Below are 19,085 nucleotides of genomic sequence, written 5' to 3'. Positions count from 1 at the left end.
TGTAATCATTTCTTTGAATGATTTTAAGTTCCTCCTTACAACAATAAAAAATATTATCCAGTTGTGTAACTATCTTCAGCTCTGTGAATGGGATCCCTTAAAACTTCGAGATGTCAGCACTGTCTGTTAAATGTAATGCATGAAAACATTTTAACATTTGTTAGGACCATGATCAAATCAGATCATATTTATTTGTAAGGCCCTGCAACACACATTGTTGTCCCCTTGGGACAAACATATCTTCTTTAAACACTTCAAGAAGAAGTATCACAATAAATCATGAACAAGACAAAAATACCATAAACTCTAAACAATTTAAAATAAATGAATGTAAAGGTATGTAAAAACCTATCAATAGGAGAACAGCACCTCAGACCTAGTGTTGAGGAGATAACCCCAGACCCGTTCAAGGGATCTCCCTTCTTAGATGTCGTTGACAGCAGTGTTGCACTAAAACAGCCAAACAGTCAAACTGTGAGGTTTTGCCCGCTGCTCACTACCTTTTCTCTGTCTTCTTTAAGCCTACTGTTAGGAATTCCCTACTCACTCTCTCTAGCCCCCACCCTCTCGTTCCTTACCCTTAGTGGCCACACCTGTTTGATATTCTATTATCTCTCGCACCTGTGATGGCAGGCTAATTAGTCCCCCTGTGGGCTTTAAATACCAGGGCGCTTCCCCTCGTTTTGGCGTGGGGTCGTGTTGTATTCATGCCGAGTCATATTCCTAACATCTAGACTCTTTTCGGGAGATCCTCTGGTCTACCAATGCTGTAAGATGGATCTCTCCTGCCTTGAGATGTTTGCTCCAGCCTTCGTCTGCTGTCGCCGTAGCCTGTGGAGGAGACTGTTCTGCGCTCCCTGTAACTTCCACGGGAGGCACCCCAGCGCTCCACTGCAGACCCCAGCGCAGCTGTTCGTCCTGACGCACATCCAGACCAGCGCGCCAGATGCGCTCAAGCCTTCGCCACCTGCCGCCGTTTGCCTGGAGGGAGACACTGTACTGCGCTCTCTAATCCTCTACGGGAGGTATTCCAGTGTTCCACTTCAGACCTTCGAGCTTGGCACGCTCCTCCGTACCAGCGCACAGACGCGCATCTTCCAGACCTTCGAGCTTGGCACGCTCCTCCGTACCAGCGCACTGACGCGCATCTTCCAGACCTTCGAGCTTGGCACGCTCCTCCGTACCAGCGCACTGACGCGCATCTTCCAGACCTTCGAGCTTGGCACGCTCCTCCGTACCAGCGCACAGACGCGCATCTTCCAGACCTTCGAGCTTGGCACGCTCTCCAGACCTCAGCGCGCCGACGCGCATCTTCCAGACCTTCGTGCTTGGCACACTCCTCCTCGCAGACGCACCCCGAGGCGTCTCTCGGTTCCGACGCGCACACCAAGGTGTGGCGCGCACTCTGTTCCTCGGCTCCGACAGCGGCTACCCGGTGGACGACGCCCTCGCCACCGCCACTGTTCCGACGCGCACACCAAGGTGTGGCGCGCACTCTGTTCCTCGGCTCCGACAGCGGCTACCCGGTGGACGACGCCCTCGCCACCGCCACTGTTCCGACGCGCACACCAAGGTGTGGCGCGCACTCTGTTCCTCGGCTCCGACAGCGGCTACCCGGTGGACGACGCCCTCGCCACCGCCTCTGTTCCGACGCGCACACCAAGGTGTGGCGCGCACTCTGTTCCTCGGCTCCGACAGCGGCTACCCGGTGGACGACATCCTCGCCACCGCCACTGTTCCAGCTCTCTGTTCCGACGCGCACACCAAGGTGTGGCGCGCACTCTGTTCCTCGGCTCCGACAGCGGCTACCCGGTGGACGACATCCTCGCCACCGCCACTGTTCCAGCACTCTGTCCCTCGGCTCGGACAGCCAGCCACCCGGTGGCGATGCCCTCGCCCCGTTGCTGTCCCTGTACCTTTACGCATACGCCTGGGTGAGTTTTGATTGTGATGTCACTCACTCAGCGTAGTGCCCTCGCCCCCGTTCCCGCTGCGTTCCCTGTACCTTTACGCATACGCCTGGGTGAGTTTTGATTGTGATGTCACTCACTCAGCGTAATGCCCCTTGCCCCCTTCCCGCTGCGTTTCCTGTACCATTACGCATACGCCTGGGTGAGTTTAGATTGTGATGTCACTCTCCCAGCGTATTGCCTCTGTTTTTGGTTCTCACTTAGAATAGTATTTTTGGACTTTACATCTCCCCCTGTGTGTTTGTCACACGAAGATATTATTACTTTGTTCACTTTGTTTTTTGGACTGTTCTGCACCTGCTCTGTTTTTTCCCTTTTGTGCATTAACTATCTCCTCTGTCCTGCAGAGCGGCCCAGATGATTTCCACCAGTCCTCCCAGTTCCTCCCTGTTCCCCAGCCCGCCTCCGCGGGCCTCAGTCCCCTCTGTTCCCTAGTTCTCCCCTTTCTAGTTCCACCTAGTTCCTGTTCCCTAGTTCTCCCCTTTCTAGTTCCACCTAGTTCCTGGTCCCAAGTTCTCCCCTTCTAGTTCCACCTAGTTCCTTGTCCCTAGTTCCCCTAGTCCCCGTTTCTCCTGTTCCCTAGCTCTCCTAGTCCCTAGTCCTCTCTCCCTAGTTCTCCTTGTCCCTGGTTTACCTAGTCTCTAGTTCCTCTGTCCCAAGGTGTTCCCTTAACCTTCCCTTAGGCGTTCCCTTTCTTTCCCTTAGTGTTCCCTTTTCCTGCCCGCCTCTTAAAGGCACCTTTCCTTCCCCACATATTATATTCCTGTATTTGTGATTCTCCCTTAAAGGGACAGTGCCCTTTTCCCTGTATTTCCCTGTTGTTCAATAAATATCTGTTTCTTGGCAAACCATCATACCTGTCTTGTGTTGTGCGATTGGGGTCGGTTACAAACCATAACACAAACAGTTACAATAAAACATACCATCACATTTGTTATGTATAGAAAAGATGTAATTCCCATAGCAGGAGTCGAACCAGCGCCGCCCTGTTGAAACCAGGGAATCCTAACTGCTAGACCTTATGGGATTTCATGTATCACTTGGTATACTGTACACCACCTGTTTACACTAAGACGGGGCTCCGGTCGGATATTTATCTTTTTTCTATATGTTTTTAAAGTGAAATATATTACTAGAACTCTTTTTTACATCATTCTACATAAGAGTTCCATGTTTTGATATTATAAATGAAATGCCTCATTGTTTTAAGGTGTTTCATACAAAAATATATTCGATCCATTATACCCCTGTAACGGGGTATGGTGTATCGCTACCTGGGGCATTGTGAATCAGTCCGGATATTATACATTATTTTTACACAAACAGCATCTTTATTGTGTGAACGATGCAAAACTTTCATGTAGAAATAAGACAAGTCAACAATAGACCTATCAACCAGACCATCACTAAAACAATATGAATTGTTTTTGCTAGTAGCCTATGTAAAACCCTGCATAGTGCTGGGAACTTTCGCACCCGCATCTGACACATCCTTTACATTTGGACAAATGAATGTGAATGATACATCATGGTATAACATTGTATTATTTTCATGGTTATAATGAATAAAACTCATCTTTGTTTTAAGGTGTTTCATGCTAAATGGATCTTAAAGTGAATTTCCTTCAATCATCTGTGGATTAGGAGCAAACAACCTCCGCCGGTAATACTCTGCATTTAGCTTTTTTCTGCATAATTAATAAATATTTTATTGGTATGTTGTCCTGCATGTGAAGTATTGTTACACATCAACAACTCTAATAAATAATGGCTTTATGTTACTTTCATACATGTTAGCCATACTACACACTAACTCAACTATGGTGAGTGAGTTACATTTTTATTTGCCTTAGAACTGTCATCTTTGAGCTGTTTGAATATTTCCTATCAGGTGTAACTGTAGGATTTAATGCATATCGAAATATTGAGAGCATAAAGTACTACTCTGGGGCTTTCTTATTATTTAGTGTGGCTAAAAAACTATTTTAACTAGACACTGTTATGCAAAGTAATTCAGAACCTTTGGGGCTTGATCGTGCTAAACTTCTAAAAATAGATCTGTATTGAAACACTTTGTTTTTACCTTATCATTGTGTAAACGTCTATTTTAACTGTATCGGTCAGTTTCATGATTTTAGATGTTTATAATTTATGTGTAACATTGACACTCAACCAATAAACAAAAAATTCAGAATTCAATAGGATTATGTGATATCACATAACAAACAATAACACTATGTAACAACCATCAAATGCACTCACAACACACATACATCCAAATGCACATATTCACTTTAAACAAACAACACACTGCAGCACCCACTCTCCACACTTTAAAACACCTAAACACACTTTATATTTATTGGTAAAGGGTTTGCACTACACCCCATACCTCAGTACACTTTACTGTAAATTGTGCCTAAATTGTATCTCATCCCATTTCTGTTTTACAGTAGTATTGTATGTTAGTATTGCATAGTATATTGTATATTGTATGGTAACTCAGTTACTTCTATTCTGCATCGAGCATTGTACATATGTATATACTGAACACTGTGTCTACGTGACTTCTAGTTTTACTTCTATTTTACATGCTATACTATTTTATTTCATACTATCTCTTGTCTAGCATAGTCGCTGGAGCGTAACAGAAAGAAGCATTTTGTATAAAAGTATTCTGTACTTCTGTATGACGACTATTAAAGAAACTTGAAACTTATGTTTTTTACATGTACCAATGTAGTTTCTGCTAAATATCCTGCAAACATGTTTTCAGGTGACAATGATATAACTGCAAATTGTCTATAGTAGATACAAAAATAATAGATTTTTTGCCTTGCACTGTTTAGAACTATAGTGTTTGCAAATATTATGTCTGTTTTACTTGTGTGTAGCACATTAGAGTTGTATTCTTGCATGAAAGTTGCTATACATTTTACCAGGTATTCATTTGAGATCAATGACCCCTTTTTTCCGAGCTAGACCTGGTCCAAATGAGAGCTAAAACATAAACAAACACCTAAAAATACACAAAAAGCAGACTGATACATAAAAAAGGCAAAGTGGGCCCCAGTGGTTACATTTGAGATACAGCAAACTATATTGAATGGGTTTTGGGGGGTAAAAAGAGGATGGAAGGTAATGATTTGCAGGAGGTTGGTATGGGAGAGATGGTCAGGTCAAAAATATAAAATATAACAACACGTTATGCACTGATGCAGGGACATTAGCCCTTCTCATTCTTTAAATACCCTTAATTTGAACTTTAAAATCAGATATGGTAGTGAAGGGATGCATATTCAAAGTTTTTTTTAAGTCCTTTACAGGCATAGCTAGCAGAGAACTTGAAGGCCCTTTCCCCAAACTCTGTGCTATTTTCTGGGGTACTGCTTGGGATCGTAAGCTGTAAACTGGGTTTGATGTAATGGTGAGGTATGAACCTTGGTAAAAAAGGGTAGTTGACCTATATAAATGTTTTATAAATGAAGGTGTACCATTGAAACAGTCTAGGGTCAGTCATGGATAGCTAGTTAACTTTAGCATACAGAGTGTTTTGATGTGATCTATATCCAGAAATAAATCTTTATTTATTAATTTAAGACACATGAAATACCCTTTTGAAACAGTTAAAACAGCTTGGACAGACACACATAGACACACACACACATACATATTTTCTGGACTCTTTTTTATTGTTTTGTATCACAAACAGTGGTGTATTTGTAAATATGGTATGTCATAAATGTATGGATGTAGCTGTACTGTCTATCTGTTGTCCTGTATGTCATATATGTCCTGATGAATTGAAAATGAGGGGACTCTGATGTAAACAAGACTAAAGTCTTTCGCTGATCTGTATCCTCTTAACCTTGTCAAAAGACTCTAATATATCTTAATACAATGTATTAGTTTTACACGTATTATTATTGTAACTGAGGGGTACAATTCCCTGACTGTATTGAGAGTATGGTATTATTAAACCACTACTTAGTTATGTACTTTAATTACTGGCCATACAGTACATGATATATCTGGTGAACACCCACACAAGAATACGGCAATGACAAAGAAAGTTCTAGTTAGAGGTATTTATTATTATTAGAGCAGCAACGGTAGGTTACAGATTGAGAATTATAATTGCGCTTGTAAGGCGAAGAACACTTAAAGTAGATCAAGAGCGTAACTCCATGAGAATAGTAAGATGGGTATAACTGACGCCACCTGTAGCATAGTAATTACATAAGGCACACTCATAGTCAGCTGGAGACACTAGGGGGTTCCCTCCGGTTGTAAGCCGGCAGGGTAGAGGAATGTTCGGGAGCAAAGTCTGGATCAACGCGGAATAACGAGGCTCCAGATACAGGAGCCAGTGCAGTACTCCCTTGGTCCTTAGACAAAGCAACAGCTATAATCCAGTATGCACGACAGCATGGATGAAAGCTAGCCAGCCTCTGGTCCTAGAGGCGGGCTCGAGGGTGCTCCTCACAGGGGTAGATCCCACACGACAGTGGGGTAGACGGTTCTCTGCTCCAGCAGCCACGGTACCAAAGCAATATAATCCAGCCGGAAAAGGCTCTGCATTCGCCGGTGTAGGTTCTCCGGTGTACATATCCAACGGTTCTCGTCTAGGACTCCTCGGGTGGTGGCGCGAGTTTAGGCCGCCCAGCCTGGATAAGTGCACTAGCTATAGGTACGACGAACCGGTGGTAATGCTGGTCACTGTAGAACGGTAGCCGCACGATACACTATAAATAATAGACTATTACTTCACAATAGAATAAGTCGAACTCAACGATACAGCGTTAAACTCTGACACTTTAGCTATATATTCGCACGCGGTTCTCAAGGCTCTATTCAGGGACAAAGAGGCCCACTTCACGGCACGTTGTATCGTGGTGAAGGCTTCAACGTTTAGGATACTCTACTGCTGTATCCACCTGCGACGTATTTATACGTAAGGTGAATAATCTAGTGCCAACCTCAGTTCTGTCTCGTATTACTGCGCAAACCTGGACATGTTGAGACATGCCTTGGCGTTGTCTTTGAACTTGCCATTGGGGGTATGGCCGTTGGCGCCTAGGGGTCGCTGTCCAATAGGAGAACGAATATTATGGTCTGGTTTGTACCCAGGTAAAGGGATATTCCGTGTATATATACAAAGAATATACAAGGGATATCAAACGATATACAAATATTATACAAGGGATCTCAAGCAGTAAATATATATATTCGGTTTAATCTGACCCTTTGTAACAATTATTATTATTATTATTATTATTATTATTATTATTATTATTATTATTATTATTATTATTATTATTATTATTATTATTATTATTATTATTATTATTATTATTATTATTATTATTATTATTATTATTATTATTATTATTATTATTATTATTATTATTATGTGTATTAAGAAATAATAACTACAGTTATCTCTATTGCATGGTCTGCACCGTGTCCCTAACTGTCAGCATACAGACACCCCACCCCTTGGACATCATTTACATTTACATTTAGTCATTTATCTGACGCTTTTATCCAAAGCGACTTACAAGTTCTGTACGATAGTTGATCAGGGAGGGTACAACTCTATCACCTGAGTAACAATATTCATCAAAGTGTTGCGTGTTACAGTGCAGGTTAGTTTATTAGGATAAATGCCTGACTGTAAGGTTAGTTAGGCAATGGTCAGATTATGTTACAGCGACCCCTTCCATTGTGTGAATTAAAAATATGCTATGAGTATATGGTTCTACAATACAATACTTGTAGATGTACATGTTACAAAAATATAAACCATATGTATTTGAACGATGCCTGTAAAATATGTCAGATTTCTGCTGTAACTCTACAGGGCCGTATGCATGCCTTCCCTCCCCCTAAACTGCTAACCATCATGGGGTGTTTTAACACCTAATGGGGCCCAATTCACACCCCCACACACACACAGACCCTCACAGACACATATTTTCTGAACATTATATTTTCAGCACAGCTCTTTAAGCTATCACATTTAACTTTTATAGCTATTCATATCTTTAACTGTAATAATTAATGTGAACAATAATACATAACACGGTAATGCAATTTAATTTTTTTAAAGAATCTATTTTAAATAAAACGCTTCACCGAAACCTAATTACTACGACACCTTGGGGTGGTTGTAATCAGCCCCTCACCCGCGAGACGCACCCATCTAGGAGAACCTAGCCTCCATGCATTTGACTTAAACACTAGCCCTGTCCCCCGTTGGCAATACACCATGCTGAAACAGTTTTGACTTCAGTTTGACAGCCCAGCAGTTGGAAACACACAGATCTCTATGGAGGTATGCAACCCAGGTTTCAGCTTACATTGTATTTTTCTTAAAAAAACAATCCTCCACACACACACACACACACACACATACACAAACACTACATATTACATACATACATACATACATACATACATACATACATACATACATACATACATACATACATACATACATACATACATACATACATACATACATACATACATACATACATACATACATACATACATACATACATACATACATACATACATACATACATACATACATACATACATACATACATACATACATACATACATACATACATACATACATACATACATACATACATACATACATACATACATACATACATACATACATACATACATACATACATACATACATACATACATACATACATACATACATACATACATACATACATACATACATACATACATACATACATACATACATACATACATACATACATACATACATACATACATACATACATACATACATACTTAGTGTGGTTACTTTTAATCCCTGTTTACAACTTATCATTCTTTTTCAAACAAATCAGCCTATTATTCACTTTACATTGTATTTTCTTTTATTTACACATATATATAATACAATATAATCCACTAAGAAATGTGAAGGAGAATTGCTTAAACACACTCTTCCATATGAAACTAAAATATAGACACATTACATTTGTAATTTTCTTAAAAAATAATCACACACACACACACACACACACACACAGACACACACAGCTTAGGGCCATAAATCATTCAAGAACTATGGCTCTATAGGGTCAGTGACAGTAGTTTTCTGTTTTCCTCAGAAAACGGAACTCACACCTCAAAACTTCTGTAGAAACAGTCTGGTTCCAGACTGACAGACCTCAGGGTGAAACACCCTCGGGGTTTCATTCTGACAGCCATGGGGGTAATTTAGTTCCACTTTTTAGACATTGTTATAACTGTTAATACAGATCTTTATTCAGAGGTACGTTATCTGTGCGCTGCAGACATAACACGTAGGCCTAGACACCAGCACCCCGCCACCCCTCCTGCGCTCAATAGTCAGTGATCACATGGGTGCTGTATGAAACGCCTACATACAATAAACACTAGAGGGATGTAACCTTCTGCAGAAACACCCCCTGGGGTTTCAGACTGACAGAGAGACATCCAGCATACTGAGATGGTTCACTTTGACAGCCAAGATCGGAAACACACACAGGTTTCTATGATACATTTTCTCTTTATCTACCCATATACAATATAATACATAAAAGATATGTGCAGGATAATTGTCTAAAGATTGTGACATTCTCCATGAAGCCACATTATAGACCATTTGTATTTTTCTTAAAAATAACCCAGCACACACACACACACACACACACACACACACATACACACACACACACACATACAAGGTCGTAAATCAATACTTACCCTGGCATTGACAGAAGCTTTAGACTTCCCTGATTTGCTATCCTCATCCATTTGTACCGCCTCCTGTGCTGAAAACAGCATGGGGCTGCAGACTGGCAGAGAGATATCCTGCATACTGAGATGGTGCACTTTGACAGCCTTCAGAGGGGAATCACATAGGTTTCTATGAAGCATACATTTCTTTATTTACACATAATATGGATTATAATGTATATTATAATGTATATTATACATTATAATCCATAAAAAAGAAATGTTAAGGAGAAGTGTCTAAACACTCTCTTGCATTTGGCTTTATCCAAGAAACCACTTTATAGACACATTGTATTTTTCTTAAAAATATTCCCACACACACACACACACACACACACACGCACACACACACACACACACACACACACACACACACACACACAGACACACACACACACACACACCCACACAGGGTCATAAATCAACACTTACCCTGGTACTGACAGTTTTCGGCTGATTTATTCTGAAAATCCTGCCTCCATTTTGTCCCGCCTCCGGATGTCCCTCCCCCTATAGCCCTGCCCCCTCCTAAACCGGAAGTCCCTCCTTCCGAAACCGGAAGTCCCGCCTCCTTGATCCACTCGACCAATCAGGAAAGGGGGCGGGGCTTAGGGCCATAAATCATATCGAAGGGGGTGTGGCTTCAATCAATCAAACTCAAAGGGCCGTGGTTTGCATAATGAGACAGGATGCGGATACTAATTCTCTCTCTATTGACTACACTATATCAAACCATTCTAGCTACTATTTGTGTCTGTAGTATTCACTTTTCTTTGCGATTTCTTGTTTTTAAAAGCATGTAGATTTTTTACACATTCATGTAAAGCCCAGTCACGACGAAGTTGATTGTGGTGATGATGATGTGGCAACGTGTCTGACTGAGTGGTAGTATACTGAAGGGAAGGCGGAGCTGGACGCACGCACAGGGCTATCATTGGCGCACGGTATGAAAACGGGAATGGTCTTTTTAGGTAGGATTATTTATGTGTAAAGCGATTGTATACATTGATAAAATAATATCCCGACTCACTGTACGGGTAAGTCTTCTTGGATGTCGGGGAACTGCTTTTATACGATAATGATTTTGAAAATAGAGAATAGCTATACGTGATTCAGGAACTATTTCCTCATATAGACTATGTGATATTGAATGCCAGACTAAAATAATATCTTTTTTTTTGTATCCAAGATATCTTCAACCGGTTGGTAATAAACAGACCTCAGGGTCAGATCTCCGAATGCCTATAGTGAAGACCTGACAAATAACAAGCAGAAGGAAGGAATGTTAAATAGACACCAAATACCAACATTCCACACACACCCCCGTGACAGCCAACCCCTAAGTGACAGCACTAAATGACAGGGAAAACCAGTGACAGTAGTCAGGTGACAGATGACAGAAATGGTGGGTGGTTCCCGACCGTAGTCAGTAACCAGAACATAACAGTACCCTCCCCCGACGAACGGCACCAGACGTTCACCTGGGGGCCTCTGGATTCAGCCGCCGGAAATCAACGATCAGGCTGGGATCTAAAATATCCCTTTGAGGCACCCAAGAACACTCTTCTATCCCGTACCCCTCCCAATCCACCAAGAACTGAAACCCCCTACCCCTCCGCCTACAACCCAGTATCCTCTGCACCGTGTAAATGATAAACCGAGGCGGAGGAACCGTAGGCAGTGGCGGGGCCAAGGGCGATGAGAGGAATGGCTTCAACAGGGACACATGAAACGTCGGATGAACCCTCATAGAGCTTGGAAGCCGTAGCCTGTAAGCCACAGGATTCACCCGACGCACCACTTTAAAGGGGCCTATAAAGCGAGGAGCCAGCTTCCTGGATTCCACCCGGAGAGGGAGATCCCGGGTGGAAATCCAAACCCGCTGCCCAGGACGGTAAACCGGAGCCGGACAGCGCTTGCGGTTAGCCTGCCGCTGGGTACTAACCGAAACCTTCTGCAGCGCCGCCCGGACCCGCTTCCACGTCCTGCGGCAGCGAGCCACATGTGCCTGGGCCGAGGGCACCTCCGCCTCCTGCTTCTGCTCGGGAAACAGAGGAGGTTGAAAACCATACTGACACTGAAAGGGAGACATACCGGTAGAGGAGGAGAGGAGGGTATTATGCACGTACTCAGCCCAGGCCAACCTCCTACTCCACGTTGCCGGGCAACCGGCAACGTAACACCTCAAGACCCCCTCCAGGTCCTGGTTGACGCGCTCCGTCTGCCCGTTCGACTGCGGATGGAACCCAGACGAAAGGCTGACGGAGGTGCAGAGACCGGCGGCAAACGCCTTCCAGAACCTGGAGGCGAACTGAGGACCCCGGTCCGACACGATATCCACCGGAAGCCTGTGGACCCGAAAGACATGCTGTATCACCAGATTAGCAGTCTCTCGGGCCGATGGAAGCTTGGGGAGAGGAACAAAGTGAGCCGCCTTAGAGAACCGGTCCACCACCACCAAAATGGCGGTGAACCCGTCCAAAAGGGGGAGGCCAGAAATAAAGTCCAGGGATATGTGCGACCAGGGCCGTTTAGGAATAGGAAGCGGCCGGAGGAGACCTGCTGGTGCACGGCGAGAGGTCTTACTGCGCGCGCACACCGGGCAGGCCGCCACAAAGGAACGCGTATCCCCCTCCATTGTCGGCCACCAGAACCTCCTACAGATAAATTCCAGGGTCCTGGTGGCCCCAGGGTGGCTGGTGAGGGATGAGGCATGTGCCCATTGCAGCAAACGTGAGCGTGCCGCCTTGGGCACATACGACCGCCCCGGAGGGCCCCCACCAGGATCGGGCTCCCACGTCAGCGCCGACCTTACCACCTTATCTATGCCCCAAGACACGGGTGCCAAAATCAAGGCCGGTGGAATAATGGGATGGGGCTGCTCCTCCCGACCAGGAAGATCAAACTGGCGCGATAACGCGTCGGGTTTGATATTCCTGGAACCGGGCCTATAGGAGATGGTAAATCGAAATCTTGTGAAGAATAACGCCCACCTGGCCTGGCGAGCGTTAAGGCGTTTAGCCCCTTGGATGTAAGCCAAGATCGGTCCAAACAATGAAAGGATGTGCCGCCCCCTCCAACCAATGTCTCCATTCCTCCAGTGCCAACTTGATAGCCAATAACTCCCGATTACCCACGTCGTAATTACGCTCGGCTGGTGACAGACGGCGAGAAAAAAAAGCACACGGGTGCACTTTCCCATCCTTTAAGCATCTCTGAGAGAGCACCCCCCCACCGCGATGTCAGAGGCATCCACCTCCACAATGAATGGAACCTCTGCATCGTGGCGGATCAATACAGGAGCGGAGGTAAACCGACGTTTGAGGTCGCAGAAGGCCGACTCTGCCCTAGGCGACCATTCAAAGCCAGGGAGAGAGGACTTGGTGAGAGCTGTTAACGGATTGGCTGAGGCGCTAAAGTTGCGGATAAAGCGCCTGTAAAAATTTGCAAAGCCCAAAAACCGTTGTAACCCCTTGAGCGACGAAGGCCGTGGCCAGTCCAAGACTGCACTCACCTTGGCCGAATCCATGCGCAGATCACCCTTCGTCAACACAAAGCCCAGGAAGGAAACGGTATCAGTGTGAAACACACACTTCTCAGCCTTAACGAATAGTTGATGCTTGAGGAGACGGTCTAGCACCTCTCGAACGTGCAGTTGGTGTTGCACCATATCGCAAGAAAAAATTTGGATATCATCTAGGTAAACAAACACCGACACCCCAATCAAATCTTGCAGCACGTCGTTAACCAGGGCTTGGAAGACTGCCGGAGCATTAGCCAAACCAAAGGGCATGACCAAATTCTCATAGTGACCATTAGGCGTATTAAATGCAGTCTTCCACTCGTCTCCTTCTCTAATCCTGACCAGATTGTATGCATTACGTAAATCAAGTTTAGAAAATACCTGCGCCCCCTGTAAGCACTCAAAGGCAGTGTGAGAGGTAAATGAGAGGTAAAGGATATCGGTTCTTGATGGAAACATCATTCAATCCCCTATAATCAATGCACGGACGCTGATCCCCATCTTTCTTATCAACAAAGAAGAAGCCAGCGCCGGCAGGGGATGTGGAAGGACGTATGTGCCCGGCAAGCAATGCCTCCTCAATGTAGGTGTTCATGGCCAAGGTCTTGGGGCGTGAGAGAGAGAACATTTGCCCGCGAGGCGGGGAGGTACCGACAAGGGAATGGACCAACTCTCACCGACGACCGACTTCACGTCGACCTCCGTTGAGAGCTTGCCCGTGCTCCAATTAATATGATGTATACATGAAAACAACCAGGGATGACCCAACACCATGACAGAATAGGGGGAGACAATGACAAATAATTGAACCCACTCCCACCCCCCACCCGCCACCCGGATGTGTATAGGAACAGTGCGCTGAGTGACGCTCCCACTGCCCAGGGGCTGACCGTCCAGGGCGTAGATAGGAATAGGAACCCCCAACTCCTCTACTGGGATTCCCCATTCTCTCACCAACCCCAGGTGAATGAAATTGCCTGCCGCACCTGAGTCAATGAGAGCCTTAGTTCCCCTAACGTCACCCCCACAGTTAACCGCCACCTCCAGAAATGTATGTGTGTCTGATGGTAGTGCTGGGATGAGCCCACCTGCTGGCGCCCTCTCGAGGCCCGGCGGAGCACCTCCTCTCCCCGACTGGCGCAGAGTTGAGCCAGCCTGGTCCCGGCAGCTGCCGAAACGATGACCGGTGCGGCCGCACCGGAAGCAGCGTCGCTCCTCGATGAAGCGCCGCCGCTTGTCGTCTGAGAGCGACAGCGCCCCAAGCTGCATGGATTCATCACCCAGTGGCCCACTCGTGTAATGCAGGAAAGTATCAACACCAGGAGGAGAAGGGACACGTACCTGGGTAGTATTTTCACGCTCCCTCTCTCTCTCCCGATGTCGGTTGTCCATCCATATGGCGGTGTTGATGAGCACTTCCAGCTGCTCAGGGATCTCACGCACGGCGAGCTCGTCCCTCATCCGTGCGGAGAGTCCCTTGACGAACAAGACCACACAGGGAATTTCCGGCCAAGCTGCCTCCCGAGCCACGATCCGAAATTCGATGGCGTAATCTGAGACCGTGCGGAGGACCTGCCGGCAGGCGAGAAGCCGCCCACCGGCCTCGAAGATCGAGAGTACTCGGGAAGTATCGAATACTCAACTCCCCGGTAAAGGCGTCCACACTGTCGCAGATTGACGCTCCGCTCTCCAATTCGGCCGTAGCCCAGGAGAGTGCTCGACCGGTGAGGAGGGTGATAATATATGCAACCTGTGATCTGGAAGAGGGAAATGAATGTGGCTGCAGCTGGAAAACGAGTGAGCACTGGGTGATGAACTCTCTGAATCCCTCCGGTGCTCCCGTGTAGCGACCTGGTGGGGGTAGCCGTGGCTCCTGGTGCCCAAAAGCTCCACGACTCTCCTCGGTGTTGAACGCCGCCTCTCCTGCCGCCGTCTGTCCCACCGTCGTCCTTACCCCAGCCACCTCGACTTGTGCCTGCTGGGCTGTGAGTAGCGCCGTCTCCTGCGACGCGCTGACGATCCCGCCCAGCCGAACCAACTCGGTGCTGACCAGCTGCTGGTGTCCCTCCATGCGCTCCTGTGCACTCTTCTGTGCCTGGAGCATCTCCATGATCGCCTCCATGGAACTCTGATGGTCAGGTCTTCTGTCAGGATAGAGGTAGGTGAGTTCCAATTGTTGTAGGCAATCACAGAGACGGAGATGGTATACTCTTGAACAGGTTTGACTTTAATAGTAAAGAACACAAAGAGTAATACTAGGATACTATGCCGAGGGCAAAGGTAAGCGAGAATAAGATAATGGAGCTTAGTGGTGGTCCAGAACTGGAACCGGCCGCGTTATCTCCGAACACCTATAGTGAAGACCTGACGAATAACAAGCAGAAGGAAGGAATGTTAAATAGACACCAAATACCAACATTCCACACACACCCCCGTGACAGCCAATCAGAAGCCAACCCCTAAGTGACAGCACTAAATGACAGGGAAAACCAGTGACAGTAGTCAAGTGACAGATGACAGAAATGGTGGGTGGTTCCCGACCGTAGTCAGTAACCAGAACGTAACAGGTAGGAAGATCTTTGAGAAATTATCTCCTTTATATATGATTGGCATAGTTAGCCTTCAGCATGGACAAATTAATAATACCCTTTGAGGTATAATATGAGCTCACATGCAAGATCGAGTTTTGAGAACTGATCGGAATCAGAAAGGTCTTTATTGCCAAGTAGTTTTCACATACAAGGAATTTGGTTCGGTTGATTTCGGTGCGACATTAACACTTTGAGTGCCAGCAGGGGGCGCACGATTTAGCGCTTGAGTGCCAAAGCTCTATTCAATGAGAGGGCGAGCACATTTGCGAATGCATAAACTATATCTTAAATTATGGCTATGTGTCTAATACGCCCGTCGCTTATCAATGACTTGCTTGCAGTCAACATTGTCGAAACAGATTGTTTTTTAATCAGTACATTTCCGTTTTTTTTTTTTTAAACAATGTTTTTATTGCATTTTTTTCTTTTATACAAACATACATATATACAGACAATAACACATGACAAAAATAAAAAATACATCCTTCAATCCCCTCCCTTCCCCAATTATAATTCAACTTGACATTCCCGCAGACATATTACAATAGAAACAATTATTTGTTAAATAAATTATAAGAAATCACGGAAATACCAACACACAAAATCTTTTTTTAAATAAACAAATGTAAAAAATTAAATAAAAGATAAATAAATAATAAAAAAAAAAAAATTATCTTCGGCTTCTCTACCCTCGTCCGTTTTTTTTATTTATTTATTTTTATTTATTTTTTACTTTTCTCCCTTTTTCCCTTTCCTATCCCTTACCTTTCTTGTTTCCTATCTCTCTCCTGATGTCCATGTCCTTTCAAACTGTTCTGTTTTTCCCTTCTGTATGTATGTTAGTTTCACCATTGCTAAGTTTTCTGACACTTCCTTTAGCCACTGTTTAGCTCCTGGCCTCTGTATCACCTTCCAGTTCAGAGCTATCACTCTCTTGGCTTGTAACAGACAAAGATTTATCAATTTCCTCTTTCTAATATAAGCTGGAAATGTATCTGGATATAAGTGTAGTATACATAACTTAGGATCGGTCTGGATTTCTATCTCTGTCATCTCCGATATGAGCTCCAAGATCTCTTTCCAATATTCCTGTATCTTTTCTCATTCCCACATACAGTGGTACAGAGTCCCCACCTCTACCCCACACCTAGTACATTCATCCGGGATCATGGGATAAAACTTGTGTAATTTCTCTGGTGTCATATATACTCTATGTATCCACTTATATTGTAGGAGTTTACATCTGGTATTAATTGAAAGTGTCTGTGACACATGCTTGTTCCCAGTCCTCTTCTGCTATTTCCACCTCCATGTCCCTCTCCCATGCCCGCAAACTGCTCAAAGAGCTCTCTTTCGATCCTGATAACAACACATCATAAAACTTGGATAATTGTCCTCTTCCCTCCATATTGTCCCTCGTAAGCAGTGATGCCACAGATTACTTGTAAAAGTAATCCGATTACTGATTACTGATTACTCCTTTAAAAAGTAATCCAAGTTACTTTACTGATTACTTGATTATCAGAGTAACTTAGTTACTTTGAAAGTAACTAGGTTACGAAGTCGTCGTCGTTCCCCCAACAGTTTTTTTAAAACGCTTTATTGAAAGTGCATAAATTGTTTTTAACTTGTTTCTCTGCACATAACGTAAATTGTTAAACTAGTGCTTCAGCTTCTGTACCATCAAGTATGATGCTCACAGCATTAGAGCAGCCAGCCAGTGGTTTTACAAAACCAGTGTATCCATTCACATCTAACAAATGCAGGCTGAACTATTCAATTATATCAACTGTAACTATTAAATTGTTTTTATAAATGTCTCTCTATAAACATACAATCAGTCTCTCTTTAACATGTAAATTAACTGTAAATCTGGCAAATAAGAGCTTTTGCTCTGCCACCATCAAATATACATTAATCAATAGGGAAAGAAACAATCTCTCTCTTTTGCTGTTTGGCTGGCCTCCGAGTCCTCCTGTACCTACTAGTCGAAGCGTCGTAGTGTTGTGATTCCAGATGCTTTCAAACGGCTCAAACAAGGGACTAAACACGTTTCGCAATTATGCCACAACAATGTGGAACGCCCTACCCAAAGCTGTAAAGGAATGTGAATCCCTGCCCACATTCAAAACCGCCCTTAAAGAGCACCTACGGGAGGCTGCAATTCGAAACTGGCCACCATAAATGCCCAAAACCCCCACCACCTCCTAATAGACAGTCTCCTCCCCACCGCATGTATATATTCCCTCCCCGCCGTATGTATATTTCCCTCCCACCCACCCACCCCCTCCTAATGTACAGTCCCCTCCCCATCATATGTATATACTCTGTCAGGATCTAGGGGTAACAGTACTGTATATTTGAATACCGCCTATGTCACAAATGTATCAGTACTAAATACCTATATGTCCCTATGCCATAAATGTCATGTATGTTGTGTATGTCATAAATGTCTATATGAATTGAAAATGGGGGACCCTGATGGAAACAAGACAAACGTCTTTCTCAGGTCTGCATCCCCTTAACAATTGTATGTATTGAGCCGTACTGTATTGTACCCATTCTGCAATCTGTTAAATAAAGTTTTCATTCATTCATTCATTCATTCAATGCAATTGGATGTGCTGTTTTTAGCGGTAGACAGTATTTACGTTTAGGTCGCTTTCACATATAGTTTTGGTGGACTCGGTGCGGTTCTGGGGGTGAAGTTGAAACATCTGAACAATGTCACGCGGTCGAAAAGGGCGCTTGTCTATTGGACAGTGGAAATGTGTGTGTGGCTGCTGCGATCCCGTGTGTGCGCGCGCGCGTGTGTGTGTGTCTGTGTGTGTACTGCGGAGATCAGATCAGCGGAGCCGAGTTTTGACATGGCATTGATCCATTGTTCTATTGAAGCACATTACCACCATCCTCTCGCTAAACAACTTGTAGACCACGGTGTTTTTATGAGTGCCCACAAGTAGCTGTTTTAATAATATAATAAGCCGCGCGCCTCGGTAATAATAATAAGCCGCGTTTTTTCTTCCTGTAAGCGTTTTGGGGTGGAATTCTCAGACGAATGCAACGGAGCCCTGCTGTCACACGATTGGCGCATATGTCACATGACGTGCTGTGAAGACCCGCCCTACTCTGCCTCTGATTCGCAGACTGTGGATGGGGAATGTGATTGGGCCAAAGCAGAGT

The sequence above is a fragment of the Notolepis coatsorum genome (genome assembly GCF_963971535.1).
Source record: "Notolepis coatsorum genome assembly, chromosome: 4".
Classification (NCBI taxonomy): Eukaryota; Metazoa; Chordata; class Actinopteri; order Aulopiformes; family Paralepididae; genus Notolepis; species Notolepis coatsorum.
Note: the sequence above shows the minus strand (reverse complement) of the source record.